The following is an 18,327-nucleotide window of genomic DNA, read 5'->3' on the forward strand; positions in this document are numbered from 1 at the left end:
CCTGAAAGCCAGCCTGTGACTGAGTTGTGATGCTCTAGGTGCCCCAGTTGTTTTCAGTGTGTGTTCTGACTCTGGAACTCTCAGGGCTATTGTTTCCATCACCATCTGTGCGTTCTTAATTTGGGCTTTGCTTCTTGACTAGCATAGTATATGGATACTGTGGAAGTCCATTTGTAGAATGTACTGCTCTCCCAGGATTTAGTTATGGCCTCATATACTTACAGTGAGAGCATTTGTCTCACTGATCATTGGGGGTGGGGGTTAGTCTTGTTCTGTGACACTTGATAAATGGGGTTATTAAACTTTAATGTCCTTTCACTTACTGGTCTGATGTAGGGTTCTTTCCCTGCTGGGTTCAAACTAGTCAGACTCTCCCTGCCACCGCGGCTGCCATTATGCCTGCTCCTTCATCCTAACTGCAGAGATGTAGCACGTGCAGTCTGTGTGTACTCTCTTCATTCCAGTTATGGACAAGATCAGAATCGGCAGTCCTTGCCTGTAAATGGCAGCACGTAGCTGCATGGTTCAAGGATAGGGGCATTTGGGGGAAGATTTTAACATGATTTTGGTTTGGGCAGTGCCATGGGCTTCTGCTGGATACAGGCTGAGGATAGTGTTCAACATCCCATAGTACACAGGACAGCACTCCATACCAGAGGGTGTTTGAACTGACGTGTCCATAGTCCTAGAGCTGAGAAGTCATCCCAGAGCGTGTATTCTCAGGTATGGCCATCAAGGGAACAGAAATTAGTTCTGGAGTGAGTGTGACGTAGACCTTAATATTATTATTTTTTCTGAGACAGGGTCTCTCTGTGTAGCTTTGGAGCCTGTCCTGGAACTCACTCCGTAGACTAGGCTGGCCTTGAACTCACAGAGATCCATTCACCTGGCTCTGCCTCTCGAGTGCTGGGATTAAAGATGTACATGGCTGCCACCTGCTGACCTTAGGTTTTTTTGTTTTTGTTTTTTTTTAAGTATAAAGTATAGAGAGATGTACACATTATATACAGATATCAAGCGTATCTGTGGTATTAAAATTTCAAGGGGCCAGTATGATTGGCAGAAGAAAATGTCTACAAATTTCTTTAGGAGGGCTTTCCTAGAGGAAGAGAAGGGTTGAGAAACCGTGCCTGGGTCTAGTCTATCTAGCTGCTGGTTAAACATTCAGTCCGTGGTAGGTCAATGAGATGGCTCAGTGGGTAGACACTGGCTGCCAAGGCTAATGACCCGAGTTTGATTCCTGGGACCCACAAGGTGGAACGAGAACTGCCTCTCCCAAGTTGTCCTGTAGCCTCCATGTGAGCAATGTAAGTTAATACATGTAATGAAAAAAGCAAGAACATCTCAGGCTTTAGAGACAGACTGGATATAATCCTGTTCTACCTTTTCACTGGCTATGGGCAAATGATTTTATAGTCTGAGTCTGTTATCTGTGAAATTGGAGATAATGACAGTACTTTCTTCAAAGGATTAGTGTGAGATAACGCATCAGATTAGTCATTCTCAGGGCTCCCGCGGAGAACAGTTTGTATTTATTACTCTATAAGCATCCCTTAGAATAGTGCTTGAAACTAACGTGTGCCCAGGGATAACTGGTGCGCCAGTCATTGGGGAAAGCTGTGATGCACTGGGAATGTCCAAGATGCTCTAATGGAAATTGTGGTAGTGAATATGCCACACTTTGTCTTCATCTGGTGTGTGATACATTGCCCAGTTTCAGTACTTTCTCTTAAAAAAATAGAACTGGATTATGGGGTAACAGCATTCTATTGTAGACAGATTGAGTTTAGGGTGGATGTGCTGTAAAGAGGATATATGGGTTCTGGTCATAGACTTAGGATTGCTAATGTACTTTTGATTTATGAATCTTACTGGTTTTCATTTTATATTAGGATTTTAGCTTATAGTCTATTTCACTGAATTTTAATGAAACAAGAATATAATCAAATAACTTGATAATTTAATCTTTGTGTGTATTAATATTTTAAATTATTTCTATTTGATATAGTTTTGATATTTTTGATGTAACTATAAAAATTAATTTTATCATAGTTTGAAGCCCTAAGCTGAGCTATTACGTTGTGACATTTTTGTGACTGTATAGTATACTGTGTCTATAAGAACATAGTTATACTTATGTGTAAAAGCAGGATCTCATTATATTACATGCATAAGGTAATTCTATCAAATACAAGTAGTTTTGTTTTTGTTCTTTTGGTATAGTAACTATAGGACCTAGCTGCCATTCTATAACATTGTTGTTGTGTTGACAGAGAGCATTAGTGAATGTTTAATTGCCCTTACTCTGAGTCCTGAAAAATGGTTTCTGTTGAATACGTCAACAGCAGATGTGAAGGTGTTGAAGTTAGACTGTATGAGATAGCTTCTGGTCCTTTTATTTGCATATGGAAATCGGCCCTGATCTACCCGGGGATTTACTTAGATTGATTTAACTCCTGAAGGAGTGATGGCTGTGCCATAATGTCATCACTGATTTATGAAAGGGGATAGTAATCAAGAGAATTCATCCCGCACTCCTTCCAGAGTGGTTAGGTTGACTCAGAAAACCACATATAAATCAAAACATTATCGAGACCTCACAAGTTACTTTTCACATAATAATTCTCTCAGACCCAAGTTTGGGATTTGTGGTTGAGTGTAGTCTAAATGATATCCTCTGAATGGTGTAAAGGATGCATGCTCTCTAGATTCTCTTGAATGTGTGAATACTTTTACCTCTATGGTTTTATTTGCTCCAACAGTTGTAATTCCCAGATGTGTCAGTCACTTGTAGTCACACTGAGGTCTGCTGAGGGTTCATGGCCATCGATGAGAACTCATTTCAGTACAGAGGATGGAGGAGTTCTGGGAAGGTCTTTTGAGCCATTGATTCCGTTACAAAGTTTAGGCTGTTGGGTATGTTGCATTTACAGGCTTTCTTAGTTATATTCAATCTTGAAAAATCCCACAGTGTGCTATCTTTGACAAATCCTTTTAGATAGGAATTAATTGTGGAGGCCCTTTGGAATTACTTGAAAGTTGTTTATTCCCCTTTGTTCTCTGTAATAATTTAAAGATGGTTTTGGAAATGGGAGAAGCTGTGCTGTGAAAAAACATCCCACACTCCGCCCTCCAGCTTCTCTTGTTTTGCAGAATTTCATTTCTCATCCATCATATTAGCCACATAGTTGTTTCTTGGTATTCTTATGGGATTGGTTCCAGGACCTTCCCATGCCAAACCCAGAATGCTCAATTCCCTTATATGAAATGGTGTAGCATGCGTACGCTTTAAGTCTGCTTTACATGCAGACTTAGGCACCCAATTCAGCATAAGCGCTGTGTCAGTAGTTCTTAGGCTGTGTTATTTATAGAATTATGGCGAGAAGAGACTTGTTCATGTTCAAGGCAACTATGGTGTTTTTCTTAGATTATTTTATTCCAAGTGTAGGAGTGTTTTGCTTGCCTGTGTGTATGTGCACCCTGAGTGTGCCTGGTGTGCACAGTGGTCAGAAGAGGGGATCAGATCCCCTAGAACTGGGCTTATGGATGAGTGTGAGTCACATGTGGGTGCTAGAAGCAAACCTGGCTCCTCATCAAAAGCAGTGAGTACTGTTAACAGCTGAGCCACCTCTCTAGTTCTGGAAGTTTTACCCATGAATATCTTTCCTTTGCTATTGGTTGAATCACAGATGTAGAATTCATGGATGTGGAGAATTGTCCCTCAGCAAGGAAAGCAACCCCATCATTGGTTTATTATAGAAGCTCTTGCATATCTGCCACATGGCCGGTTACATTTTTCTCTCTTGTTTTCCTTTGTGTATTAGCAACATAACTTGGCTTTTAAAAGCTTAAGCATCACTGGGCGGTGGTGGCGCACACCTTTAATCCCAGCAATTGGGAGGCAGAGGCAGGCGGATCTCTGTGAGATCCAGACCAGCCTGGTCTACAGAGTGAGTTCAGGACAGCCAGGGCTACACAAAGAGAAAACCCACACAAAAGACTTAAACATCTTTACATAGATTACATTGTTACTGGTATTACAACTTACAATGTGTAACTATCCAATGCCATGCTAATGAATTGTTGAAGATAGGAGTATGTATGGAATGTGTGGAAATATGTATGGAAAACAAGCAAATCAGCAAAAAAATCCTTGATGAAGTACAAATGAAATTTTATAAAATTAGAATTCCTAGTCATGGTATCATGTTGTATACATTCAGCATTGTGACTCATTATTAATACTGAAGCAGCTGATATATGTAAGTTTATACAGATAATGAACAACAGCTTTTAAGATACAGTTCTGTGGTAAAGACTTAGATGAATAAACTGAGCAAGATTATTTAAAGAACTAGTAGGAAAAGAATATGTCTAAGCATAGTTCTATAACAATTTAACTATGAAGACCTTCTATAAACCCAAATGCCCTCAAAGCCCCCTTTTGAACTTTAGTTTTAAAAGTATAGGAACACTCTTATAAAGTATGTAAGATTATCTTAGCCCGCCAGTATATGTCTTTGTGTTTGTTTCCCAGGCTTTTCATCCCATATCTTTCATGCCTGTGCCTTCTTGATGCTTTGGGCCACCCCTCAATAGATCCTGGTAGTATGATTGACTTTTCCAGAGTGATAGCATATCTGTTGATGATGAATAGAATCGACTGTATTAGTTTAGTCCTTTTTTGCATGGGCATAGTTGACTGTTGTTTCCCTAAGAAATGCATTCACCTGCAGCTAAAAATATAAATACTTCATGGAGTGGCATAAGTATGGGGTGCAGATATAAGATGGTAGCTTGTACTCTTAATAATTCTATTTGTATTATAGAAAAAATTCAGAATTGAAACTACTTGTGAATTTGTTGCCTTTAGGGAAAATATATTCTGACTTTGTTAGAATTTCCTAGCCAGGTCTCTGAAATTCGTCTGACCTATTGTGTGGTTGGACTTAGAGAATATTTTCCCTTACGGGAAAGTACGCTTGAACCTCAACACTGGGACAGTGTTTCTCCTGTTCTCTGTAGTGTCACCTATGGAGGAAAACATCTAACTAGAATGCTTCACCTCAACCCCCAGAGGAGAGCCTGGCAAGAGGGCCGGATCCCCAGAGCCATGCCTGCTGCTCCCAGGGCCTTTTCTAAGTCTTTGGAGGGCATCATGTGTGTGACAATTGGAAGGCTTATTGAAAACATTCATCTTTCTTTCTCTCTAAGCTCCCTCTCATCTTGATGAGCAGTCATTTTGTAAGTTTGCAGGCACGATTTGATTACTGAGCTCTCTTCCTTCTCTCCAACATTCCATTAACCACTAACCAGAGGTGGTCTAGCTATAAAACAGAATTTCACACATTGCAGGCTTCTTGTGTCAGCCCTTCTTGTGAATAAGCCGAAAGTGATCTTCGCACACAGTAAGCAGGTGTAGTATACCCTCTCGCCTCCCTCCCCTGCGTAGCTCCAGGTGCACACACAGTAGGTGGAGTACACTGTCCTTTCTAGCCAGCACAGCTCCAGGTGCACACACAGTAGGTGGAGTACACTGTCCTTTCTAGCCAGCACAGCTCCAGGTGCACACACAGTAGGTGGAGTACACTGTCCTTTCTAGCCAGCACAGCTCCAGGTGCACACACAGTAGGTGGAGTACACTGTCCTTTCTAGCCAGCACAGCTCCAGGTGCACACACAGTAGGTGGAGTACACTGTCCTTTCTAGCCAGCACAGCTCCAGGTGCACACACAGTAGGTGGAGTACACTGTCCTTTCTAGCCAGCACAGCTCCAGGCGTACACACAGTAGGTGGAGTACACTGTCCTTTCTAGCCAGCACAGCTCCAGGCGTACACACAGTAGGTGGAGTACACTGTCCTTTCTAGCCAGCACAGCTCCAGGTGCACACACAGTAGGTGGAGTACACTGTCCTTTCTAGCCAGCACAGCTCCAGGCGTACACACAGTAGGTGGAGTACACTGTCCTTTCTAGCCAGCACAGCTCCAGGTGCACACACAGTAGGTGGAGTACACTGTCCTTTCTAGCCAGCACAGCTCCAGGTGCACACACAGTAGGTGGAGTACACTGTCCTTTCTAGCCAGCACAGCTCCAGGTGCACACACAGTAGGTGGAGTACACTGTCCTTTCTAGCCAGCACAGCTCCAGGTGCACAGTAAAAACTAGAACACAGGGCTAAGTGCCTTCTTATGCGTGTCATTACACAGACTGATCAGATTTTCCCCCCAGTTAGTCACTTATACCTGGTGAAAATAACTATAGGTCTGGCTGAAATTCTGACAGACCTGAAAGGAGACTGCTCTCATACCATGACTTCCTGACAATGCTGTTACTCAGGATGTGTGTGCTAGGCAAACACTACCAGTGCAGCATTCCCAGCTCTCTTGACTTTGAGAAAGGGTCTCACTGGGTTGTTTGAGCAGGCCTTGAACTTGTGATCCTCCTGCCTCAAGCCGCCTCAGTACCTAGCATTTACAGGCCAGGCATGGTGAATATTTAACTTTTATTTCCCTTTCTACAAGAGAGTGGCAGGACAGACAGAACTTTAAAGTCAGGAAAAATTGAGTTTTCTTTTTAGATATAGGAGTGATGGTGAGTTTACTAGACACACCAGCCTTTGGCTGGTCACAACCAGGGGCCCCACAGAAATGCATGAACTTAACAGAAATAATCTGGGTTGATCTCATAGTCTGAACTTTTTCTTATAGCAGATATTCCATTATAATGTATCATAGGACAATAAAGTACAGCCTCAAGTCAAGTGAATGATGTAGGTGGCGCTGGTTACTGCACGAAAAGGTCACGAGTCACGAGCCACAGCTGCCTAGTAGCAGAGAACTTTATTAGGAGGAAGAGGGGTGGGTGGGATACAGGAGAACCAGGCCTGGGGAAGGAGCATGTGCAGTGAGAGGGAAAGATGGTGGGAAAGAGACAGAGCGGAGAGGGGGGAGGGGAGAGGAGAGAGAGGTCTGAGTCACAGCTCTTTAAGGCGCAGACAGACTTACAGAGCCATGCCACACATAGCAGATTGTGCCATCACGCATGTGCGTAGTGATCACCAGTGCACACTGATGACATAAGACACAAGACCCTTTGCTTAACCCCTGAACTGCGCATGTGAGGTCATGTAGCTGGAGTGAGGGCAGAATTCTAAATCAAGGGCATGTCAGTTGTATTTATCAGCTTGCAAGTTTAGCTAAATGTTTCAAGAAAACTATTTTAAGGGAGTGTAGAATTGTGAACTTTGGAATATTTATTTTGAAAAGCTAACATGTTTTTTATTTTTTAACTTTATAAATCTCTTCTACCTTATTTTTTAGAGAGATAATACTTGGTCTTCGTGTTTTTATTCAATTTTACATTTTCTCTTATTGTATTGTTTCTAGCCCTTGGTTAGTGTCTGTTTAAAAACAGTTAAGTAGTGACATAGGGCATTTGGGTCATTTGGTGATTCTGTGGAGCCAGTTATACTCCGAATACTAAGGCAATGTTTCCTAGCACGTGTTGATTCTTTTTCCCATTGAAGGGGAAGACACCAAAAGAGGGTCGTGTCCATAATCACAGCTTTTTGTAGGTATGCTGTGTGCCTTTGCCAAAAAACGTTTTAGAATTACTCTGAAAAATTGCTTAAAATCCCTCACTCAGAGAACAACCAAGATAAGCTACTCAGAGTTTTGTTGTCACATGCTGGTGTTAACTGTGCCTTGACTTCAGGAGCATGCATCATGGAGAGAGCAGTTCTTAGCAACTGTTTTGCTTTGCAGTTGGATGAAACTGATGTTATGGGAGTTCTGGGTTTTCGCTTGGCAAATAGGGGGAAGTACTGGATGCTTTGCTCCGGGTCTCAATTAGAGAAGAAAATAAACCAGGCACCTGGGATTCATTCACCATGGCTGTGTAGTTCAGGTTGGCTTTGAACTCTTGGCGATCTTCCTGCTTCAGCCTCCCAGATGCCACCATGCTTGGTTAGTTTTCAACTTTATTTTATGGTTGAAAAGAACCAAAAGTACTATTTTGTGACATGAAACTTCTATAAAATTCAAATTTCATTGGCTGTAGAGTTTTACTGTAACACATTGCGCTCATTTGTGTGTATCTGCCTGTGGGCATTCTTGTTCTGTGTTAGCAAAGTATTATAGCAGGTCATCTGCAAATTGGGAATTACTTGTTGGGCTTTATACATACACAAAATTTGCTGGTGGGTTCAAAGTCACAATTAGATAGGAATAAGTGGGGATGCATAGAGGAATAAACTTCTATATACCAGGGCTGCCTGTGGTTAACTCTATTGTACCATAAAATAGAAGTTAGCTAGAGAGGATTTTGAACGCTTTACAAAGAAGTGATGGTGAATAACCTAAGTTTCTTGAGTTGATCAGTACATAGTATGTAAATGTATCAAAACATTACACTGTGGCCCACAAAGATGGACATTTATATCTGTCAGTAAGATGTTTTAAAATGCTTTAAAGAAATATTTTTAAAAAGAATCCTTGACTCCAGACTCTAGAGGCAAATTACCTTTTAATGTTCCCATCTGAGACTAAGTAGCTGACTTCTTTGTACCTCAACTTTTCTGTCTGTAAAGTAGACTAATGGAGTTAGCTTCATGAAGTGAGGCCAAGGTTATACGAGCTGCTACTACATAAAGCACTTAGAAATGCACACCATACATAGCGGCTTAGATGTTAGTTATCACTCCAACAAAACTTGCCAGAGAGGTGTTGGAGTCACGTCAGTGGGTGGAGAGTGCCTGGAAATGCTCCGAGGAGGCAGTCTTGCCGCAGCCCTGAACCAGAGCAAAGCATAGGGAGTAAGCATGCCGAAGAAGGTGCTGCCATCCAAGCTGGTGTTACCATGCAGTGCACTGGTCTTGGGGAAGAAGCACTCACTCAATGTTTGGAACTGAAATACAAGGTTATCTCACGATGATTAACTCTACCCTGAGCATTTCTGTGATTCCAGTGGCTTCTTCGAGAGCCCTGTCAGAAATGTCTTTGAAAGTGTACATAGCTTCAGCCTTCTCCTGGATGAAGTGCCACAATGTCTTGTGTTGAAAATGGGCGACCAGAATCAGAGGACTGGACGGTGTCACTGGTCCTCAGCATTTCTGTTTTCTTTCCTCATTGGAGAGAAGACATAACCAAGTGTTCATCTTTCTCTCCCTCCCCCTCCTTTGGTGTCTACATGTGTGAAGGCCAGAGGTTGATGTCAAGTGTCGTCCTCAGTTCCTCTCTACCTTAAATACCCAGGCAGGGACTTTCACGTGAACCCAGAGCTTTCCTCCCTGCTCCTTCCTTTTCTAAATTGCAAAATGGATCATACTTCTTTATATGCAGTACAGTTTAGTACGTGAGGAAAAATACTCTATCACGTTAATCATCAATGTCCTCTGGTTCTCACTTGGCATATCATTAAAATCTTGGCAAATCATTTATCCATTAAAACAAATCAATAAAAAAGACCTTTACAGGAATCAGACTAACAGTTATCTCTACACAATGAGTTTTTCTCTTCAGTAGTCAAATTGGCATCTGTTGATGGTGGAGTGAAATGCAGGCCCCACGGTAATGCTCATTTATAAGAAGACAAGTTTTCTTTCAAGTGTGAAGATTAACTTTACATGACACAGACCTGATGTAACTGTTGGTCACCAAGTGCTCAAAAATACCCTGGAGGGGTTGGGGATTTAACTCAGTGGGTTCGGTCCTTAGCTCAGACAAAATAAAAATACCCAGGAGGTCACATTCCTTTCTGTCCAACTTCGCCTCACAATCTGAATGAACACGGTCCCCCAGGCCCAAATCCTGAGGGGATACAGCAGTGCTCCTCCCCCTGAAGGTCCTTTTCCGAGGCCACTGTCCATTGGCTCCACGATGGTCTTTGGTGGCACTTGGCAGACTCTTGGTTGTAATTGTCACAGTTCCAAAAGTCTTGGCTGATCCCAAGTGCAACATGACATATATCAAAAGATGTTCTCGGGGTATGCAGGCTTTTCTGTGCTCTGTATGCTGTACCCACTGGCTCTTGTGGGAGACACAACTTCCCTCCTGTCTTTCATGTGTGTCCTCATTTATATAGCAACCAAACCAAACCAGTTATTACTGTGTTTTTCCTGACCTGGCCAAAATAATGTAGACATTCTTCAAGTACGTTATTGTATGATGCCTTGTGTCCCCTCATCTTCATCCTTAGTCCTTGGGCAGTTACACTACATGCCCGGCCACTTGATCAGTCTCGTCCTCTGTGACAATCAGAAGATCAGTGTGGGAGGAAATTCATATAACCTGCAGTGGCTTCCTTTGTGCCCCTGGATCGGGGTGGTGAAGGTATAGTTAAATTCGCAGAGATGGAACATCACCCTTGACTTAAATCACCCCCTCCCTGTTCCCCTGGACAGATGGCAGGGCAGTGAGAGAAGCCAGACTGACCTTGGTAGGTTTGGTGCTGTCCAGAGAGAGTTGTGAAGGACAGTGGTCCCCAGGTAAAGGCCTTGCCAAGCCTCCTGGGATTTGTGCTCCAGCTTGCTTTTTTTTGTTTGTTTGTTTCTTATGAAGTAACTTCATTCTAGACAGAAAAGCTCCTGGAATGCAAACGTCCTGCTACTGATGTCCAGGAAACAGGCTGCCCGGGCTTGCAGGGGCTCCTGGGGTGCTACAGGATCACGGGGGGGGGGGGGGGGGGGGGATGACAGCCACTGGCATTGGTGAGACTCAGGCCCCTCCACGTAGCCCACCCTGCTGCCTGAATGCTCTCTGGGGTCTGGTACCAGCCAAGGTTTGGAGACTTCATCCCCTTCCACCCGTTCCCACTCCCCCTCTACCCCACATCTTCACCTAACCAAAAAAAAAAAAAAAAAAAAAAGTATAACAAGGTGCCATTTTGTTTATTTTTTTTATCTTTTAAAAGAAATCTGAACCATCTTTTGAGTGACTAGTACCTTAGTTTCACTTCAGTTTCAATTCCATATTGTCAACAACTGTCTGAAAATATTAAATGGGAAACCGCAGACATAACTTTCAAATGAAGTGCTGTTGTGAGTAGGGGAGGTGCCTTTTTGCCTGGGAAGTGGCATGTCATTTTGCACATACATCCTCATTGTATGCTCTACTTTAGTCCTGTGTTTGTCTTGGTTTCAGCTCCACTGTGGCAAGAATGTCACACTGTGTTCAGGTACTTTCTGTTTTACCCAATGGGCCTGTCCTGGCTAGTTTTATGTCTACTTGATACAAGCTAGAGTCATCTGAAAGGCGGGAACCTCCATTGAGAAAATGTCTCCATAAGATCCAGCTGTAGGGCATTTTCTTACTTAGCGATTGGTGGGGGAGGGTCCAGCCCATTGTGGGTGGTGCCATCCCTGGGCTGGTAGCCCTGGGTTCTATAAGAAAGCAGGCTGAGCAAGTCAGTAAGCAACACCCCTCCACGGCCTCTGCATCAGCTCCTGCCTCCAGGTTCCTGCCCTGTTTGTTTCCCTGTCCTGACTTCCTTCAGTGGTGAATAGTGCTGTGGGAGTGTAAGCTGAATAAACCCTTTTCTCTCCAGGGTTCTTTGGTCATGGTGTTTCTTCACAGCAATAGAACCCCTGACTAAGACAGGGCCTACAGCTCCAGGGTAGAGGCAGTGTGGCTCAGATACACAGAAGGGATGGTGTAAGGTGCTTCTTCCTTGTGAAAAGCTTAAGTTCTTAAAATGCACATGCTGAGGCTGAGTCAACAGATGACTCTTAACCTCATACTGTGTGTAATTTATAAAGTAAACCTCATGTATGTGTAGAAAAACACATATGAACATGTGTGTGTAGGGTTTGGGTTCGGTGCTGTCTACATAGACATTCACTGGGGGCCTTGGGATATGTCTCCCCATGGCGGAGGAGAGAGCATTCAGTGGGGTCAAATGTTGCACAGTGCATCTTCAGAATTTCCCGTCTTACGAAGTCACACTGTGTATTAAACAGCACCTTTCCTCTACTGCTCTTCCTGCCAGCCTCAGAGACCTGCTCTTCCGCTTCCTGTTTTGTAGTTTGATTATTTCAGGCACCTGCTGTATGTGAATTCATCAGAAATACTGTCTCTTTTTTTCTTTTTAATGAGCATTGGTATTTTGCCTGTATGTATGTCTGTATGAGGGTACTGGATCCCCTGGAACTGGAGTTACATACAGTTGTGAGCTACATGAGGGTCCTGGGAATTGAACCTGGGTCCTCTGGAAAAGCAGCCAGTGCTCTCAGCTGCCGAGCCATCTCTCCTGTCCCCTGAAAGAAATACTGTCATTTTGGTACTGTTATTTCACTTAGCAGAATGTCCTCAAGGCTTATGAGTGTTGTGGTGAATGACAGGATTTCTTCGTTTTTGATGCCGAGTACTCTTCCACTGTGGGAATATAGAAGTTATTATTCGTCCACCAATAGACATTTGGGTTGTTTGTGCCCAAATGTACCTAATGCTGTGAGTACATGTGTAAAAGTGCCTCTGAGAGCCTCTTTGAGTTCTTTTGAGTGTATAAGTAGGAGTAGGATTGCTGGATGATATGTAGTTCCATTTTTAACTTCCCCAAAAGCATTCATTATTTTGTGGGGGTGTGCATGTGCACGATGCTGGTGTGTGGGCGGACATGTGGAGTTGGTGCCTTCCTTCCTTCCTCCATGGCTTCTGGAGATTGAACTCAAGTCACTAGGCTTGTATGGAGAGCACTTTTACCTGCTGAGCCATCTGGTCCCATTTTTAACTCGGAGAAATTGTTACACTATTCTCAGAGGCTGCACATTTGCTCTTTGCACCAACAGTGTACAGGGAAGGGCTGGCCTCGAACTCCCGGTCCTCCTTTCACCTCTCAGATGTTGAGAACGGTTCTTTGCTTTTTTTTTTTTTTTTTTTTTTTTTTTTTTTTTTAAGAGTTGCCATTGTTTGGGTCAGATGGCTTTGAGTTGTGGCCTTAATGTGTATTTCTGTCCCTCCATATTTTTTTTTTTTTTTTCCGAGACAGGGTTTCTCTGTGTAACAGCTCTGGCTGTCCTGGACCTCGCTCTGTAGATCAGGCTGGCCTCGAACTCACAGAGATCCATCTGCCTCTGCCTCCCTAGCAATGGAATTAAAGGCGTGCGCCACCACACCTGGCCTATCCCTCCAATTTTTAAGAGCCATGATCATATTAAAAAATATCTAACCCAGTAAAGAGGCATTTTGGGTTTATATTTGACTTGAATATCTAGAATTGTCTGATAACCGTTAACACGTCTGGCTATACATAGTCAGATGTAATTGAGAGTAAAGATTTTTTTTTTTTTAAATATGTCGTAGATGAGGAGGAAAGTCAGAGATTTCCAGGTATGGAACTTGATTTGTTATTAATCACCATCCTTGACATGGATGCAGATGCTCGTGTTAAAGATGGAAACTAATCTACTCTTCTAGGAAAACCTTTATTACTGTGTAAACTTTAGGTTTGGGGAGGGAGTGCTAGAGAGTTAGCTCCTGCAGAAGACCTGGGTTTGGTTCTCAGCACTCACTTGGTAATGCATAGCCATCTGTAACTCCAGATTCAGGGCATCTGACACCCTCTTCTGGTCTCTGTGGACACCAGACACAAGTGGTGTACGTGCATACACATAAAGTAAATCCGAGAAAAGTTTTCTTTTTTCCGCTTACACAAGAAATAAACACTCATCTAGAGTATACACCTGGCACTCTGTGTTGTATTTGTATGTGTTGCAGGTAAGTCTGGTTTTTCACTGTCATAGATTACATTGGTAAATAGCGTACAGTTTTCATGCTGGCAAGATTGTTCAGTGGGTAAAGGCACTTGCTGCTAAGCCTGACGACCCGAGTTTAGTCCTTAAGTTGTCCTCTGACCTCTGCATGCACGCCTTGGCACATAAGCCCACACAGATACACGGGCTTGTGCACACATACAAATAAATAATGTAAAAAAAAAGTCTATGACTCTCCAATTTTGGAGGGGGATGATTTTCAGTTGAGATTTCTTCTCATTTGTTGTAAAAGTCATCTAGTACTGTCTATTAGAATTTCAATTTTATGCTTATAAGAGGAATTGTTGGGCCTTGGTTGAAACTGGCAATTTATATTTTTCATTTTTTTAACAAGCTGCAGAGTTCTGTTTTTGTTTTGTTTTGTTATTTGGTGGTACTAGGGATTGAACCCATGGCCTCATGCTTGTAGGCAAATGCTCAACCACTAAGCTATATCCCCAGTCCTCTTTTTGCAATTTTTATTTTGAGATAAGGTCATTTAATTTCCCAGGCTGGTCTTGAATTTATAATACTCCCGCAAGGGTTGGCATTGCAGGCCTACACCATTAGGCCTGGCTGAATTCTGGTTCTTTAAACTTCATTTTTATTTACATAGAGCATTAGATGGTATGTTGGTATAGTTTCAGATTCTATTTAAGTTGTGTTCCTTATTATTAATGCAATCATGGTATTTTTATGTGTGTATTTTTAATTGGAATTATTCTGTCTTATTTTATGTGTGTATGAGTGTCTTGCTTGCACATGCTGCATGTGTATCTGTATACTGCTTGCATGCCTGGTACCCTCAGAGGCCAGAAGAGGCATTGGGACCTCTGGAACTGGAATTTTAGAGTTTGTGAACCAGCATGTTGGTGCTAGGAATCAAACCTGGGTCCCCTTTAATCCCAGCACTCGGGAGGCAGAGCCAGGCGGATCTCTGTGAGTTCGAGGCCAGCCTGGGCTACCAAGTGAGTTCCAGGAGAGGCGCAAAGCTACACAGAGAAACCCTGTCTCGAAAAACAGAAAAACAAAAAAACAAACAAACAAACAAAAAAGAGTGGAAAAGGGACTGGGTAGTGTATAGAATTTAATAGTTCTAGTTTCCCCAATTTATTTTGACAGTACATCACTAGTGCGCACAGTTTGATCAATTTACGCTAACATTTTAATATCTGGTACTGGGATCCTCCCGAGATGTCTCTCCAACCTCCCATGAAGTCTTTATTGGTTGTTTGTGGTCCCTTTGCAAGGCTTGCACCTCCTCCTCCCCATCCTTGGTTTTCTCTGTTTGTTACTACTCCGAAGGAGCTCCTCATATGTCTTGATTCTACTCGCTATGTGTACACACAGATCTTCATTTCTCAGGTTTTATAAATGCCTCCTTAGTATACGTACCTAAATTTAATAAACAGCACCTTAAATAAAGAAGAAGTTAGAATTATAGAAGCTCCCAAAGCAAACATTTAGGATGTCTTACATTAAAGATGGGTAGTGTTTTTTTTGTTTTTTTTTTTTTAAGTTTGCTTAAAAATTCTTTTAAAGCCTTGGTATCAGTTCAAAGTGATATGCCTGTCATTCTCTTAACCTGGATTGTGCCTGAACTGGTTGGAATACCTGGCTATCACTGCACAATAAACAAACCTCAGGAATCACAAAACCAGCTGATTATCATACCAGCAACGTAAGGCCCACTCACTTGCCTTCAGTAACAGTCCTTGGAGGTTCATTGTGTCTGAAACAGAAGGCTGTTGTTAGATCCACTGTCTGAGGTGGGTGCCGCAGGCCTTTATCTTGGGGTTCAGACTGTGACCTTTCTGGTTATTCAATGCGGCCTGTTTGCCCACCAGAGATGCCAGCTGCCCTGCTGCTGATTTCCATCCCTGCTGTCCGCTGCCTGTGGTTGTCTTTGGCATTAGCTTACTGTAACACTCACAGTAAAAGAATGTGATGTGAAGATAAAAAGTGCCTTTTTGGAAAAACTAGAACCTTGTGAAGTATTATTTGTTGTAGAACAGAACTATTGTGAAGTCAATAGTTACCTTCCAGAAAGATTAAAAATAGAGATTTTAATGTAGAACTTGCTATGTCAAACAGCACATACAAATTACACTTTAAACATTAGATTAAGCAATTATATCTTGGACGTACTACTTTTTCCTCCCAAAGAGCCTAGTTTTCCTAGACTTGATGCTTGTTGCTAATTAGAATTCCGTTTCTGAACACTCTTTCCTTGAAAACAGGATGCATATCTACAATAATACAATCTTCAAACAGGGTGCTGAGGAGACAGCCCAGGCCATAAAGTGCATGCTTTGCAAGCATGAGAGCTTGCATTTGGATCCCCAGTACTCAAGCTGGGAATGTAACTCCACCAGTGAGGAGCAGCAGAGGGAAGTGAACCCCTGGAGCCCACTGGCCAGCCTGTCTGCCGGTGAGCTCCAGGTTCATTGAGAGACCCTGTCTTCAAAAATAAGGTGTAAAGTGACTAGGGAAGATCTCTCTGGCATTCACATGCATGCACATATATGCATGTGCACCAGCACATGCATGAACACCAACACACACATAAGCACCACACACACACACACACACACACACACACACACACACACCACAAGTACAATTTCTTTTGCCCTTTTAGTGTGTAATCCACAAAGTAGTAAACGTTTGAGCTAACTACTTTGCAGTTAGTTTGTGTGTGCTTGGTTGAGGTGTTTGCCCTGTAAAACAGATAACCATTATACTTTTTTGGTAATATAGTGAATGATGACTGTAGGCAAGGTTGGTGATCCCTTAAGACTGTATGCTCCTGTGGCCAGCTGTCCGGGAGTGAGATGAGTTTCCCTAGGCCGTGAAGATCTGCTCAGCAGCCCCGTGTGTCGGAGAAGTGCAGCTTAGAAGGTGGCTCCTCTGTCCCTGGAAGGTTTGGGACTGACTCTGGGTAGGGCTCAGGCGCCTGAACCGCAGAATGCAAACACCGACGAGCAGTTCTGTAATTTGAGTGGAAAAACAACTGTTACTGACCTGACTCACACTGGTTGCCACATGTAAGGGTCTCCTTAAATTTCTTAAGGCAAATTCATTTTCAGTCTTTCTGTGACTAGTCTCTCCAAAAAGTGATATTCTGGTTCGTCTTTAAACCCTCACATTTCAATGGGTTTGTTTAAAGAACATTCACACTATTATTAGTAGTGTTTGGGGGTGTGAGGACTGGCATTTATTTAGATGAGTTTTGAGCAGTGACAATCTTTGATAATTTAAAATGAAGTACTCTTTCATTTGTTTGTTAACATTTCCATTGAATTTGTTTGACACGGATGTTGGTTATTACCCTTCTGTCCAGTTACTACAACCAATCATTTTAACTTTAATGTGGACTGTGGTGGGTTAGGATGGAACTGACCTTTTTTTATTGACTATGAATATGGACTTGGGATGTGGTCTGTGACATGTAGTGAAATAAGCATGATGTTGGTAAGATGGGGAATCTTGGCTAAGTCTTTGAAATTTAGTGTACCTCAATAGCCTATCAGAAATGGAGACATTGAACTAATCAATCGGCCTTCAAGGATTCCCTTTCTGTGTGGACATTTCAGAAGAAAGCCAGCACCTCCCAGAACTTGCAAATTCTCCACGTGGTCGGCTGGTCTCTGTGTCTGTCTCTTTCTGTCCCTCTCTGTCTTTCCCTATGTTTCTCTCTGTTGGTGTTTATATAAGTTTCTATGTTTCTATCTCTCTGTTTATATTGTCGTCGTCCCCCTCCCCATGTGTCTGTGTCTGAGGGTGGCCTTTTTTGCTCAGAAGATTATTCCGGCATTTGTTTTTTATAACGAATGTTAGGTTTGTTAAAGATACACGTCAACTAAGAGTTTTAAAGTGCACTTTCCTCCTAACATTTTAACCATCATTTTCCAGAGGTCTATTTTTTGTGCCTTAAGATCTCTTTAATTTAAATTTCATTTATAAATTGAGCATTTTAAAGTACTTAACTGATAAATCTTCAGAAATGCATCTAGATCTGGTATTTATTAATTTGAGAAAATAGATGTTTAAACTTAAAATCACAAGGCTAAAAAAGTTATTTAGAAATATTTTAAATTAGATTCAGTAGTTTAACTTTTTAATGATATTAATATGTAGGGTCTCTTAAAGTATTTCAGGAGGCAAATATACACTGTTATTCCCATCCCAACACAAACATTGTAGTCAGGCTGTGGGCTTTGTCTCCCTTTCTGATTCTCAGGTCACTTAAACAACCTCCACCACATCTGTGTATTGTGAAGCTTCGCCTCATCCAGGAAGATGTTTTCAATTTCACATCATTTCAGTCTGAGGCCCCCTTCCTAAGCTTGCTTGGGGTTTGGCATGGCAGTGGCTGAAGCTGAATCTGATGATATGATGAGAACACATGAGGTCATCCTGCACAAATCCAGGATGCTTGATAAGTTCAGCCTGATAAGTTTACCAACTTGATACGTTTATGTTTTTTGGCAGTGGTGACTCTGAGCCTATGCCTTCCAAGTGGGCCTGTCCCCAAGCCTGCTGCCCTGGTTTTCAGGTTTCAAGTTATTAAATAATCAAGT

At 42.4% G+C, this 18,327-nt stretch overlaps 1 protein-coding gene across 4 annotated transcripts in view; it reads left to right on the plus strand.

The window, feature by feature from the left end:
• Positions 1-18,327, plus strand: part of Pcnx1 (pecanex 1) — a 147,085-nt gene that overhangs the window by 18,545 nt on the left and 110,213 nt on the right. The gene's annotated exons all lie outside the window — the stretch shown is intronic.

The sequence above is a fragment of the Peromyscus eremicus genome, chromosome 14 (genome assembly GCF_949786415.1).
Source record: "Peromyscus eremicus chromosome 14, PerEre_H2_v1, whole genome shotgun sequence".
NCBI lineage: Eukaryota > Metazoa > Chordata > Mammalia > Rodentia > Cricetidae > Peromyscus > Peromyscus eremicus.